Source organism: Podarcis melisellensis (genome assembly GCF_964234715.1).
Source record: "Podarcis melisellensis genome assembly, chromosome: W".
NCBI lineage: Eukaryota > Metazoa > Chordata > Lepidosauria > Squamata > Lacertidae > Podarcis > Podarcis melisellensis.
In genome coordinates, this window is record NC_138535.1 from 5,061,470 (window position 1) to 5,077,915 (window position 16,446).

Genomic DNA, 16,446 nt, shown 5'->3' on the forward strand with positions numbered 1-16,446 from the left:
TTAACACCAAAATACAACGAAATAAGCGAAATCCAAGATTCTTCTTTCCATGTAGCTGGAACCCAAAACAACCTGTTTGGCTTTGTTTGGGCTTATTACACTTCACATTGCTATTTGTGGGTGAATGAACACTGAAAGAACAATTCAAGTTTATTCGTTCTCTTTCTATTGAAATGGAACAAAAACATGTGTGCTTGATTCGGGCTGAATGTGCATTCTAACACTAAAAACACCATTTTGAAATCAGTCCATTCAGAGCTTGATCATCTTCTTTTTATGTCGATTGAACCCAAAAACCTTTTTGCTTTGGTTGGGTGTGATTCTGGTGCACACCCAAAAAACACCATGCGAATTGAAATAAGCGCAATCCAAGCTTATTCATCGGCTTTCTACGCATATGGAAGCGAATATACAGTGCTGTCTTATTTTGGTCTCATTCGACACACTTTGCAATTGCTGAGTCAATGTGCATTAACAACAAAATACAACGAAATAAGTGAAATCCAAGATTCTTCTTTCCATGTAGCTGGAACCCAAAACAACCTGTTTGGCTTTGTTTGGGCTTAGGACACCGCATTTGTGGGTGAATGAACACCGAAAGCACAATCCAAGCATATTTGTTCTTTTTCTATTGAAATGGAACAAAAACATGTATGCTTGATATGGGCTGATAACAAAAAGGTCACTCTGTGATTTTTGGGTGAATGTGCATTCTAACCCCAAAAACCCCAATTTGAAATCAGCCCAATCAGAGCTTGATCATCTTCTTTTTATGTAGATGGCACCCAAAACACCCTTTTGCTTTGGTTGGGGGTGATTCTGGTGCACACCCAAAAAACACCATGCGAATTGAAATAAACCCAATCAAAGCTTTTTCGCATTCTTATATGCATATGGAAGCAAAAAGACGGTGTTGTGTTACTTTGGTCTCATTACACACACACTGCGATTTCTGGGTCAATGTGCACTGCGATTTCTGAGTTAATGCACACGACGAAATAAGCGAAATCCAAGATTCTTCTTTCTATGTAGCTGGAACCCAAAACAACCTGTTTGGCTTTGTTTGGGCTTATTACACTTCACATTGCTATTTGTGGGTGAATGAACACTGAAAGAACAATTCAAGTCCTGACAGTTCTCTTTCTATTGAAATGGAACAAAAACTTGTATGCTTGATTTGGGCTGAATGTGCATTCTAACACTAAAAACACCATTTTGAAAGTAGTCCATTCAGAGCTTTATCATCTTCTTTTTATGTCGATGGAACCCAAAACACCCTTTTGCTTTGGTTGGGGGTGGTTCTGGTGCACACCCAAAAAATACCATGCGAATTGAAATAAACCCAACCAAAGCTTATTCGGCGTCTTTCTTCGCATATGGAAGCGAAAATACGCTGTTGTGGTACTTTGGTCTCATTCCAGACACTTTGCGATTTCTGAGTCAATGTGCATGAACACCAAAGAACACGATGAAATAAGCGAAATCCAAGATTCTTCTTTCTATGTAGCTGGAACCCAAAACGACCTGTTTGGCTTTGTTGCGCATATTACACTTCGCTTTGCTATTTGTGGGGGAATAAACACCGAAAGAACAATCCAAGCTTATTTGTCCTCTTTCTACTCAGATGGAACCAAAACACGTATGCTTGATTTGGGCTGATAACAAACAGGTCATCCGGGATTTTTGGGTGAGTGTGCATTCTAACACTAAAAGCATCAATTTGAAATACGCGCAAAGAGCTTTATCATCTTCTTTTTATGTCGATGGAACCCAAAAAACCTTTTTGCTTTGGTTGTGGGTGATTCTGGTGCACACCCAAAAAACACCATGCTAATTGAAATAAGCCCAATCAAAGCTTATTTGTCATCTTTCTATGCATATGGAAGCAAAAATACAGAGCTGTCTTATTTTGGTCTCATTCGACACACTTTGCAATTTTTGAGTCAATGTGCATCAACACCAAAACAATAAGCGAAATGCGAGATTGTTCTTTCCATGTAGCTGGAACCCCAAACAACCTGTTTGGCTTAGTTTCGCTTATCACACTTCGCATTGCTATTTGTGGGTGAATGAACACTGAAGGTACAATCCAAGGTTATTTGTCCCCTTTCTATTGAAATGGAACCAATACATGTATGCTTGATATGGATATGGGCTGATAACAAACAGGTCACTCTGCGATTTTTGGGTGAATGTGCATTCTCACCCCAAAAACCCCAATTTGAAAGAAGCGCAATCAGAGCTTTGATTGGGTTTATTTCAATTCGCATGGTGTTTTTTGGGTGTGCACCAGAATCACCCCCAACCAAAGCAAAAGGGTGTTTTGGGTTCCATCTACATAAAAAGAAGATGATCAAGCTCTGATTGGGCTGATTTCATATTGCTGTTTTTGGGGTTAGAATGCACATTCACCCAAAAATCGCAGAGTGACCTTTTTGTTATCAGCCCATATCAAGCATACATGTTTTTGTTCCATTTCAATAGAAAAAGAACAAATAAGCTTGGATTGTACATTCACCCACAAATAGCAATGCGGTGTCCTAAGCCCAAACAAAGCCAAACAGGTTGTTTTGGGTTCCAGCTACATGGAAAGAAGAATCTTGGATTTCGCTTATTTCGTTGTATTTTGGTGTTAATGCACATTGACTCAGAAATCGCAAAGTGTGTGGAATGAGACCAAAATAACACAGCACTGTATATTTGCTGCCATATGCGTAGAAAGATGACAAATAAGCTTTGATTGGGCTTATTTCAATTAGCATGGTGTTTTTTGGGTGTGCACCAGAATCACCCACAACCAAAGCAAAAAGGTTTTTTGGGTTCCATCGACATAAAAAGAAAATGATAAAGCTCTGTTTGCGCGTATTTCAAATTGGTGCTTTTAGTGTTAGAATGCACACTCACCCAAAAATCGCGGAGTGACCTGTTTGTTATCAGCCCAAATCAAGCATACGTGTTTTGGTTCCATCTGAGTAGAAAGAGGACAAATAAGCTTGGATTGTTCTTTTGGTGTTTATTCCCCCACAAATAGCAAAGCGAAGTGTAATAAGCGCAAACAAAGCCAAACAGGTTGTTTTGGGTTCCAGCTACATAGAAAGAAGAATCTTGATTTCGCTTATTTCATCGTGTTCTTTGGTGTTCATGCACATTGACTCAGAAATCGCAAAGTGTCTGGAATGAGACCAAAGTAACACAACACCGTCTTTTCGCTTCCATATGCGTAGAAAGACGCCGAATAAGCTTTGGTTGGGTTTATTTCAATTCGCATGGTGTTTTTTGTGTGTGCACCAGAATCACCCCCAACCAAAGCAAAAGGGTGTTTTGGGTTCCATCTACATAAAAAGAAGATGATCAAGCTCTGATTGCGCTTCTTTCAAATTGGTGTTTTTGGGGTGAGAATGCACATCACCCAAAAATCGCAGAGTGACCTGTTTGTTATCAGACCATATCAAGCATACATGTATTGGTTCCATTTCAATAGAAAGAGGACAAATAACCTTGGATTGTACCTTCAGTGTTCATTCACCTACAAATAGCAATGCGAAGTGTGATAAGCCCAAACAAAGCCAAACAGGTTGTTTGGGGTTCCAGCTACATGGAAAGAAGAATCTTGGATTTCGCTTATTGTTTTGGTGTTGATGCACATTGAGCCACAGGCAGCGGACGCCTTCGCGTCAGAGTTGCAGGAGGTCCACGAACAGCTCCGAAGGCAGTTAGAACTAGCAAAGCATGCATACAAACTGCAGGCTGACAGACACAGAAGGGTTGGGGAAGACATACAGGTGGGAGACTGGGTTTGGTTAGCAGCCCAGGCAGTGCCGGCCAGATCATTAGCGAAGAAGAAGCTCGGACATAAGCAGCTAGGGCCTTACCAAGTCGAGGCACAGGTCAATCCAGTGGCCTTCCGGTTGACACTTCCGGAGGGATCCAGAATGCACCCGGTCTTCCATAGATCAGTGCTCATGCCCTACAAGGCACCTCACAGATTTCAGGAGCCAGGGAATGCACCAGACCCGTTCAGGGAAACGCCCACAGAGGGGGGGTCGCCAAGGGGGGAGCCCATCAACGAGGTCACAGAGATTTTAGACTCGAGATGGGGGGAAGAGGGGGTTGAGTATCTCCTCGCCAGGGAAGGTACCCCGGCAAGCGCCAACAGCTGGGTGCCGTACTATGAGGTGGAGGAGCACTACCTCAAGGACGAGTTCCACGCACTCTTCCCACATAGACCTATGCCGGCAGATTATTTCGACGAATATCTTTTCACACCCACACTCTCAGCCAGCACGTTCCAGGGGTTCGCCTCGGACGAGGAACCGGCAATAGACACACGTTCCCCGGAGGGATCACCCTCGGGGTTTGCCTCAGACCACTCTTATTGGTGGGACGATTGACCGGAGGAGCAGTGGCGCAGGAAGTGGCTGGAGGGTCCTTGGCAGGCAACATCCCCCGAGGAGACGGGGGAGAGACGGACATGGACGTGTTGGGAGAGGACCTTGGGTTCGAGCACGGAGGCAAAGAGATGGTAGCAGAGGAGATCGATGTCGGCGAGAACATGGAGGACGATCCGGACTTATCCGGCTGGATGCACACCACGGGGGATGAACTGTATCCGGCACTCACCCCCACAACGATGGAGTGCCCAGTACCCACACCTGAAGGAGGGGAGGGGGGAAGGGGGGGCTTCGAGGGGGTGATGGATGTCAGGGGCTCAGGAGCAGAAGCACAGGAAAGGGAGGAAATGGAGAGCGAGGGGGAGGAATCTGAAGGAAACGTAAGCGATGACAGTGGTCCGAGGTCTCCGAGTCTTTCCAGCGAATTGGAAGACTCACAGAAAGGGGCTCCCATGGTCAGAGCAAGGGGTGTGCCTAGGGGAACACCCCAGGAAGAAGGGGCCAGAGGGGACTCAGAGAGCAGCAGTTGGAAATCAGGACCAGCTTCCCCACCAGAGCGCAGTAGGGGGGAGGAGTCCCAGGTATCGGGATCAGGCTGCGCACCGCCAGCGGGAGGAGATGAGTCAGGATTGGCCACGCCTCCATCGGAGAGCGAGGAAACGGTCAAGAGGAAGGTTGGAAGCTGGGCGCGCGCGCCAAGTTCAAATGTACAGGCAAGCGGCACAGTGGGTAGCCCGGATAGGGAGCCAGGTCCTAAAGCCCGCCGAAAGGAGGGACAGGAGTCAGGGGGGTCAGCGTCAGAGGAGTCCAGGAAGGAGGAGACCCCTGGGGGCAGAAGGACCCAGAGGAGAAAGGAGCGACGGAAGAGGTGGAGTAAGGCAAGAGTCTTAAACTGGTGTACAGGGGGTGGAGACTCAGACGGAGCTTCGCCGATCTAGCTTCTAGACGTAGAGCTGCACGCTGCAGCTTGTAAATGGAAACTGAACTTCAATAAAGACTTTTGTACTTTACTACCGGCTAGCGTTGGTCCTCTGTGAGCTGGGACCTGGAGGCTTCTCTGACATGCATGAACACCAAAATACAACGAAATAAGCGAAATCCAAGATTCTTCTTTCTATGTAGCTGGAACCCAAAACCACCTCTTTGGCTTTGTTTGGGCATATTACACTTCACATTGCTAATTGTGGGTGAATGAACACTGAAAGAACAATTCAAGTTTATTCGTTCTCTTTCTATTGAAATGGAACAAAAACATGTATGCTTGATTTGGGCTGATAACAAACAGGTCACTCTGCGATTTTTGGGTGAGTGTGCATTCTAACACTAAAAGCACCAATTTGAAATATGCGCAAACAGAGCTTTATCATCTTCTTTTTATGTCGATGGAACCCAAAAAACCTTTTTGCTTTGGTTGTGGGTGATTCTGGTGCACACCCAAAAAACACCATGCTAATTGAAATAAGCCCAATCAAAGCTTATTTGTCGTCTTTCTATGCATATGGAAGCAAAAATACAGTGCTGTCTTATTTTGGTCTCATTCCACACACTTTGCGATTGCTGAGTCAATGTGCATTAACACCAAAATACAACAAAATAAGCGAAATCCAAGATTCTTCTTTCCATGTAGCTGGAACCCAAAACAACCTGTTCGGCTTTGTTTGGGCTTAGGACACCGCATTGCTATTTGTGGGTGAATGAACACCGAAAGTACAAGCTTATTTGTTCTTTTTCTATTGAAATGGAACAAAAACATGTATGCTTGATATAGGCTGATAACAAAAAGGTCACTCTGTGATTTTTGGGTGAATGTGCATTCTAACCCCAAAAACAGCAATTTGAAATCAGCCCAATCAGAGCTTGATCATCTTCTTTTTATGTCGATGGAACCCAAAACACCCTTTTGCTTTGGTTGGGGGGGATTCTGGTGCACACCCAAGAAACACCATGCGAATTGAAATAAACCCAACCAAAGCTTTTTCGCATTCTTTATATGCATATGGAAGCAAAAAGACGGTGTTGTGTTACTTTGGTCTCATTACACACACACTGCGATTTCTGGGTCAATGTGCAGTTTGCGATTTCTGAGAATGCACACGACGAAATAAGCGAAATCCAAGATTCTTCTTTCTATGTAGCTGGAACCCAAAACAACCTGTTTGGCTTTGTTTGGGCTTATTACACTTCACATTGCTATTTGTGGGTGAATGAACACTGAAAGAACAATTCAAGTTTATTCGTTCTCTTTCTATTGAAATGGAACAAAAACATGTATGCTTGATTTGGGCTGAATGTGCATTCTAACCCCCAAAACACCATTTTGAAAGTAGTCCATTCAGAGCTTTATCATCTTCTTTTTATGTCGATGGAACCCCAAAAACCTTTTTGCTTTGGTTGGGTGTGATTCTGGTGCACACCCAAGAAACACCATGCGACTTGAAATAAGCCCAATCCAAGCTTATTCATCGGCTTTCTACGCATATGGAAGCTAATATACAGTGCTGTGTTATTTTGGTCTCATTCCACACACTTTGCAATTTGTGAGTCAATGTGCATCAACACCAAAACAATAAGCGAAATCCAAGATTCTTCTTTCCATGTAGCTGGAACCCCAAACAACCTGTTTGGCTTTGTTTGGGCTTATCACACTTCGCATTGCTATTTGTAGGTGAATGAACACTGAAGGTACAATCCAAGGTTATTTGTCCTCTTTCTATTGAAATGGAACCAATACATGTATGCTTGATATGGTCTGATAACAAACAGGTCACTCTGCGATTTTTGGGTGATGTGCATTCTCACCCCAAAAACACCAATTTGAAAGAAGCGCAATCAGAGCTTGATCATCTTCTTTTTATGTAGATGGAACCCAAAACACCCTTTTGCTTTGGTTGGGGGTGATTCTGGTGCACACACAAAAAACACCATGTGAATTGAAATAAACCCAACCAAAGCTTATTCGGCGTCTTTCTACGCATATGGAAGCGAAAAGACGGTGTTGTGTTACTTTGGTCTCATTCCAGACACTTTGCGATTTCTGAGTCAATGTGCATGAACACCAAAGAACACGATGAAATAAGCGAAATCAAGATTCTTCTTTCTATGTAGCTGGAACCCAAAACAACCTGTTTGGCTTTGTTTGCGCTTATTACACTTCGCTTTGCTATTTGTGGGGGAATAAACACCGAAAGAACAATCCAAGCTTATTTGTCCTCTTTCTACTCAAACACGTATGCTTGATTTGGGCTGATAACAAACAGGTCACTCCGCGATTTTTGGGTGAGTGTGCATTCTAACACTAAAAGCACCAATTTGAAATACGCGCAAACAGAGCTTTATCATTTTCTTTTTATGTCGATGGAACCCAAAACACCCTTTTGCTTTGGTTGGGGGTGATTCTGGTGCACACCCAAAAAACACCATGCGAATTGAAATAAGCCCAATCAAAGATTATTTGTCGTCTTTCTATGCATATGGAAGCAAAAATACAGTGCTGTCTTATTTTGGTCTCATTCGACACTCCTTGCGATTGCTGAGTCAATGTGCATTAACACCAAAATACAACGAAATAAGCGAAATCCAAGATTCTTCTTTCCATGTAGCTGGAACCCCAAACAACCTGTTTGGCTTTGTTTGGGCTTATCACACTTCGCATTGCTATTTGTGGGTGAATGAACACTGAAGGTACAATCCAAGGTTATTTGTCCTCTTTCTATTGAAATGGAACCAATACATGTATGCTTGATATGGTCTGATAACAAACAGGTCACTCTGCGATTTTTGGGTGAATGTGCATTCTCACCCCAAAAACACCAATTTGAAAGAAGCGCAATCAGAGCTTGATCATCTTCTTTTTATGTAGATGGAACCCAAAACACCCGTTTGCTTTGGTTGGGGGTGATTCTGGTGCACACACAAAAAACACCATGCGAATTGAAATAAACCCAACCAAAGCTTATTCGGCGTCTTTCTACGCATATGGAAGCGAAAAGACGGTGTTGTGTTACTTTGGTCTCATTCCAGACACTTTGCAATTTCTGAGTGCATGAACACCAAAATACAACGAAATAAGCAAAATCCAAGATTCTTCTTTCTATGTAGCTGGAACCCAAAACAACCTGTTTGGCTTTGTTTGGGCTTATTACACTTCACATTGCTATTTGTGGGTGAATGAACACTGAAGGTACAATCCAAGGTTATTTGTCCTCTTTCTATTGAAATGGAACCAATACATGTATGCTTGATATGGGCTGATAACAAACAGGTCACTCTGCGATTTTTGGGTGAATGTGCATTCTCACCCCAAAAACACCAATTTGAAAGAAGCGCAATCAGAGCTTGATCATCTTCTTTTTACGTCGATGGAACCCAAAACACCCTTTTGCTTTGGTTGGGGGTGATTCTGGTGCACACCCAAAAAACACTATGTGAATTGAAATAAACCCAATCAAAGCTTTTTCGCATTCTTTATATGCATATGGAAGCAAAAAGACGGTGTTGTGTTACTTTGGTCTCATTACACACACACTGCGATTTCTGGGTCAATGTGCACTTTGCGATTTCTGAGAATGCACACGACGAAATAAGCGAAATCCAAGATTCTTCTTTCTATGTAGCTGGAACCCAAAACAACCTGTTTGGCTTTGTTTGGGCTTATTACACTTCACATTGCTATTTGTGGGTGAATGAACACTGAAAGAACAATTCAAGTTTATTCGTTCTCTTTCTATTGAAATGGAACAAAAACATGTATGCTTGATTTGGGCTGAATGTGCATTCTAACCCCAAAAACAACATTTTGAAAGTAGTCCATTCAGAGCTTTATCATCTTCTTTTTATGTCGATGGACCCCAGAAACCTTTTTGCTTTGGTTGGGTGTGATTCTGGTGCACACCCAAAAAACACCATGCGAATTGAAATCAGCCCAATCCAAGCTTATTCATCGGCTTTCTACGCATATGGAAGCGAATGTTTGTGAGTCAATGTGCATCAACAAAAAAACAATAAGCGAAATCCAAGATTCTTCTTTCCATGTAGCTGGAACCCCAAACAACCTGTTTGGCTTTGTTTGGGCTTATCACACTTCGCATTGCTATTTGTGGGTGAATGAACACTGAAGGTACAATCCAAGGTTATTTGTCCTCTTTCTATTGAAATGGAACCAATACATGTATGCTTGATATGGTCTGATAACAAACAGGTCACTCTGCGATTTTTGGGTGAATGTGCATTCTCACCCCAAAAACACCAATTTGAAAGAAGCGCAATCAGAGCTTGATCATCTTCTTTTTATGTAGATGGAACCCAAAACACCCTTTTGCTTTGGTTGGGGGTGATTCTGGTGCACACACAAAAAACACCATGCGAATTGAAATAAGTCCAATCAAAGATTATTTGTCGTCTTTCTATGCATATGGAAGCAAAAATACAGTGCTGTCTTATTTTGGTCTCATTCGACACTCCTTGCGATTGCTGAGTCAATGTGCATTAACACCAAAATACAACGAAATAAGCGAAATCCAAGATTCTTCTTTCCATGTAGCTGGAACCCCAAACAACCTGTTTGGCTTTGTTTGGGCTTATCACACTTCGCATTGCTATTTGTGGGTGAATGAACACTGAAGGTACAATCCAAGGTTATTTGTCCACTTTCTATTGAAATGGAACCAATACATGTATGCTTGATATGGTCTGATAACAAACAGGTCACTCTGCGATTTTTGGGTGAATGTGCATTCTCACCCCCAAAACACCAATTTGAAAGAAGCGCAATCAGAGCTTGATCATCTTCTTTTTATGTAGATGGAACCCAAAACACCCGTTTGCTTTGGTTGGGGGTGATTCTGGTGCACACACAAAAAACACCATGCGAATTGAAATAAACCCAACCAAAGCTTATTCGGCGTCTTTCTACGCATATGGAAGCGAAAAGACGGTGTTGTGTTACTTTGGTCTCATTCCAGACACTTTGCAATTTCTGAGTGCATGAACACCAAAATACAACGAAATAAGCAAAATCCAAGATTCTTCTTTCTATGTAGCTGGAACCCAAAACAACCTGTTTGGCTTTGTTTGGGCTTATTACACTTCACATTGCTATTTGTGGGTGAATGAACACTGAAGGTACAATCCAAGGCTATTTGTCCTCTTTCTATTGAAATGGAACCAATACATGTATGCTTGATATGGGCTGATAACAAACAGGTCACTCTGCGATTTTTGGGTGAATGTGCATTCTCACCCCAAAAACACCAATTTGAAAGAAGCGCAATCAGAGCTTGATCATCTTCTTTTTACGTCGATGGAACCCAAAACACCCTTTTGCTTTGGTTGGGGGTGATTCTGGTGCACACCCAAAAAACACTATGTGAATTGAAATAAACCCAATCAAAGCTTTTTTGCATTCTTTATATGCATATGGAAGCAAAAAGACGGTGTTGTGTTACTTTGGTCTCATTACACACACACTGCGATTTCTGGGTCAATGTGCACTTTGCGATTTCTGAGAATGCACACGACGAAATAAGTGAAATCCAAGATTCTTCTTTCTATGTAGCTGGAACCCAAAACAACCTGTTTGGCTTTGTTTGGGCTTATTACACTTCACATTGCTATTTGTGGGTGAATGAACACTGAAAGAACAATTCAAGTTTATTCGTTCTCTTTCTATTGAAATGGAACAAAAACATGTATGCTTGATTTGGGCTGAATGTGCATTCTAACCCCAAAAACACCATTTTGAAAGTAGTCCATTCAGAGCTTTATCATCTTCTTTTTATGTCGATGGACCCCAGAAACCTTTTTGCTTTGGTTGGGTGTGATTCTGGTGCACACCCAAAAAACACCATGCGAATTGAAATCAGCCCAATCCAAGCTTATTCATCGGCTTTCTACGCATATGGAAGCGAATGTTTGTGAGTCAATGTGCATCAACACCAAAACAATAAGCGAAATCCAAGATTCTTCTTTCCATGTAGCTGGAACCCCAAACAACCTGTTTGGCTTTGTTTGGGCTTATCACACTTCGCATTGCTATTTGTGGGTGAATGAACACTGAAGGTACAATCCAAGGTTATTTGTCCTCTTTCTATTGAAATGGAACCAATACATGTATGCTTGATATGGTCTGATAACAAACAGGTCACTCTGCGATTTTTGGGTGAATGTGCATTCTCACCCCAAAAACACCAATTTGAAAGAAGCGCAATCAGAGCTTGATCATCTTCTTTTTATGTAGATGGAACCCAAAACACCCTTTTGCTTTGGTTGGGGGTGATTCTGGTGCACACACAAAAAACACCATGCGAATTGAAATAAACCCAACCAAAGCTTATTCGGCGTCTTTCTACGCATATGGAAGCGAAAAGACGGTGTTGTGTTACTTTGGTCTCATTCCAGACACTTTGCGATTTCTGAGTCAATGTGCATGAACACCAAAGAACACGATGAAATAAGCGAAATCAAGATTCTTCTTTCTATGTAGCTGGAACCCAAAACAACCTGTTTGGCTTTGTTTGCGCTTATTACACTTCGCTTTGCTATTTGTGGGGGAATAAACACCGAAAGAACAATCCAAGCTTATTTGTCCTCTTTCTACTCAAACACGTATGCTTGATTTGGGCTGATAACAAACAGGTCACTCCGCGATTTTTGGGTGAGTGTGCATTCTAACACTAAAAGCACCAATTTGAAATACGCGCAAACAGAGCTTTATCATTTTCTTTTTATGTCGATGGAACCCAAAAAACCTTTTTGCTTTGGTTGTGGGTGATTCTGGTGCACACCCAAAAAACACCATGCTAATTGAAATAAGCCCAATCAAAGCTTATTTGTCATCTTTCTATGCATATGGAAGCAAAAATACAGAGCTGTCTTATTTTGGTCTCATTCCACACACTTTGCGATTGCTGAGTCAATGTGCATTAACACCAAAATACAACGAAATAAGCGAAATCCAAGATTCTTCTTTCCATGTAGCTGGAACCCAAAACAACCTGTTTGGCTTTGTTTGGGCTTAGGACACCGCATTGCTATTTGTGGGTGAATGAACACCGAAAGTACAATCCAAGCTTATTTGTTCTTTTTCTATTGAAATGGAACAAAAACATGTATGCTTGATATGGGCTGATAACAAAAAGGTCACTCTGCGATTTTTGGGTGAATGTGCATTCTAACCCCAAAAACAGCAATTTGAAATCAGCCCAATCAGAGCTTGACCATCTTCTTTTTATGTAGATGGAACCCAAAACACCCTTTTGCTTTGGTTGGGGGTGATTCTGGTGCACACCCAAAAAACACCATTCGAATTGAAATAAGCCTAATCAAACCTTATTCGTCGTCTTTCTATGCATATGGAAGAAGAAATACAGTGCTGTGTTATTTTGGTCTCATTCCACACACTTTGCGATTTCTGAGTCAATGTGCATTAACACCAAAACATGTGAAATAAGCGAAATCCAAGATTCTTCTTTCTATGTAGCTGGATCTCAAAATAAACTTTGGCTTTGTTTGGGCTTATTAGTCTTCACATTGCTATTTGTGGGTGAATGAACACTGAAAGAACAATTCAAGTTTATTCGTTCTCTTTCTATGGACATGGAAACAAAACACCTATGTTTGATTTGGGCTAATAACAAACAGGTCACTGCGATTTTTGGGTGAATGTGCATTCTCACCCCAAAAACAGCAATTTGAAATCAGCCCATCAGAGCTTTATCATCTTCTTTTTATGTAGATGGAACCCAAAACATCCTTTTGCTTTGGTTGGGGGTGATTCTGGTGCACACACAAAAAACACCATGCGAACTGAAATAAACCCAACCAAAGCTTATTCGCATTCTTTGTATGCATTTGGAAGCAAAAAGACGGTGTTGTGTTACTTTGCTCTCATTACACACACACTGGGATCTCTTGGTCAATGTGCATTAATACGACATGAACACGACATGAAATAAGCGAAATCCAAGATTCTTCTTTCTATGTAGCTGGAACCCAAAACAACCTGTTTGGCTTTGTTTGGGGTTGTCAGGGGTTCAGGAGCAGAGGCACAGGGGAAAGAGGAAGCAGAGAGCGAAGGGGAACAATCCGAGGGCAGCGTGGGTGAGGATGACAGTGGGGCAAGAGATTCCATGAGTATGAATCTGCGATTTTTGGGTGAGTGTGCATTCTAACACTAAAAACACCAATTTGAAATATGCGCAAACAGAGCTTTATCATCTTTTTATGTAGATGGAACCCAAAAAATCCTTTTGCTTTGGTTGGGGGTGATTCTGGTGCACACCCAAAAAACACCATGCTAATTGAAATAAGCCTATTTGTGGTCAAAGCTTATTTGTGGTTCGAGGGCCCGACCCCTGCGAAGGGAAATGAAGACACAAGGACATGTGATATAAGGTTAATGGGCTAGAACAGGCCACAACTTTATTGATTACAGCAGTGGAAAGGTATTGGCTTAGGCATTGGATCGAAACAAGAGGGTTTATTCACCAGTAGGTGGAGCCAGTTGATACTAATCCAACTATAGGCTCACCCCTGCTGTCACCGAGGGTCGTGTCATGGCCTCCCGCCAAGCAGGCATCGGACAGAATACATGCCCGCAAGATTCCTTTAACGGAATACCCCTATAAATTGTAGGCATAGGCGATGGCCACACCTAGCACTTCGACACACCACAACACATTATTCCAATGCCTAACCTACCCACCAATACCACAAAAGTTGTGACGATTGCTACAAGGTAGGCGAAAAAACCAAGAAGCCTAATGCCAAATGGAAAAACTCCTACCAGGCCCCCCGGACAACCAGGGCGACCAACCTAAGGTCCATAGCAAGGCCAATGACCTAAGCCCTAACTAAAAGGGAGTGGAGGGTGGGTGGGTGACTCGCGATGGGACGACGATGAGGAAGGAATGAGGCCAGAGAGAGGCTGGCGCTGCAGTAAAAGGCTGCTGAACACGCCCCCTCCGCGGCACCTGGTTTGGTGGCCACTGGGGGGGCGTGAGCGCCAGCCAGGTGAGCTGGAGGCAGGGGGCAATGCCCCCTGCTAGGCGGTGCTCGGGCTTCCGCCCACAACCACTCCCCTCTCTTTCAGGGAGGAGAGTCTTTGTGGTTCGAGGGCCCGACCCCTGCGAAGTGAAATGAAGACACAAGGACACGTGATATAAGGTTAATGGGCTAGAAAAGGCCACAACTTTATTGATTACAGCAATGGAAAGGTATTGGCTTAGGCATTGGATCGAAACAAGTGGGTTTATTCACCAGGGGTTCATCACCTGTTGATGCTAATCCAACTATAGGCTCACCCCTGCTGTCACCGCAGGTCGTGCCATGGCCTCCCGCCAAGCAGGCATCGGACAGAATACACGACCGCCAGATTCCTTTAACGGAATACCCCTAAAAATTGAAGGCATAGGCGATGGCCACACCTAGCACTTTGACACACCACAACACATTATTCCAATGCCTAACCGCCACCTGAGCCAAAGGCTCGCCACCAATACCTTCAAAGCTGCAACCAATCCCAGATGCTTTTGATGACTCTAGCTAACCAAATGTCGTTCCCCAGATCCGATAGGTGGACACCGTCATTCCGGTATAAGGCTTGGTCGCCGATCCGGATGCGGTCATGATAAATGACTCGATTTACGAGTTTCCTGGTTCTTTCAATGACCATACAGCTTTGCGCACCGCGCCAGACAGTTCTTTTCAGGAAGGAGGACCAGAACAACGTCGTTCTGGGGCACAAGGCTGCCAATGCATTCAAGTCTCTTTTTATGCTCCAAAACAAGTCCACACTCTTTCTGATAGCGAGGTCATTCTCCCCCAAATGAATCACGAGGATGTCGGGAGGGCCGAACCTGGCTACTTTCTCCCACAGCAATGGCATAAGCTCCTCCCAACGCATGCCTCTTCTCGAAAACCAGGAAACTCGAACACCATGTGGAAGGCCAAGATTGGGTGCAAGGCCGCAGCTCACCGCTCGTACGCGGGCCCAATGAACTATACTGTGGCCGCAAATCCACACGCTTTTCCTGAGCATCGCTGGGGGTAAAAGACAGAAAAGAAAAGGCAGGTAAGTAGGGTAAAGCAGCAGATCGCGGACTAGCGAATATAAGTGTCAGGGGCTCAGGAGCAGAGGCACAGGGGAGAGAGGGAATGGAGAGCGAAGGGGAAGAATCTGAGGGAAGCGTAGGGGAGTATGACAGTGACCCGAGAGATTCCATGAGCTTCTCCAGCAAATCAGAAGATTCCCAGAAGGGGGTCCGATGGCCAGGGCAAGGGGAGTGCCAGGGGGTACGCACCAGAAACAAGAGGCCAGCGGGGACTCCCAAAGCAGCAGCTGGAGATCAGGACCAGCTTCCCCACCAGAGCGTAGTGGGGGGGGGAAGGGTCCCATGAATCAGGGCCAGCGTCTCCCCCAGCAGGGAGAGAAGATGAGTCAGAGCTGGCCACGCCTCCATCGCAGAGTGAGGGAACGGAGGGGAAGGCAGTTTCAGCTAGCCTCCCCGAAGGGGAAAGCAGTGATAGGAGCAGTGTAACGGTTAGGAGGAAGGTTGCCGGCTGGGCGCGCGCGCCAAGTTCAAATGTGCAGGTGCGCGGCACAGCAGGAAACCTGGATTGGGAACCAGGTCCTAAAGCCCGCCGGAGGCAGGGGGAAGACTCAGGAGAATCAGCGTCAGAAGAGTGTAGAAGGAGCGAGACCCCAGCGGACAGGCAGACCCAGAGGAGGAAAGAGCAAAGGAAGAGGTGGAGCAAGGCTAGAGTCTTAAACTGGTGTCTGGGGGGAGGAGATTCAGACGGAGCTTCAGCGGTCTAGAGTTTGAGACGTAGAGCTGCGCGCCGCGGCTTTGAAATCGAAACTGAACTTCAATAAAGACTTCAGCCACAGTAGACCTGGACGCGGTACGTCGCGCGCTGCAGACGGATTCGTTCGCTCAATCCAAGATGGAGGAGGTGCGAAGAGGCGCAGCAAAGGACGACGAGTTCCAGATACGCTACGGACTGCTCATCCGCAACGGGGCCCTCTACGTGCCGGGAGACGACCTCTGCGCAAGAGTAC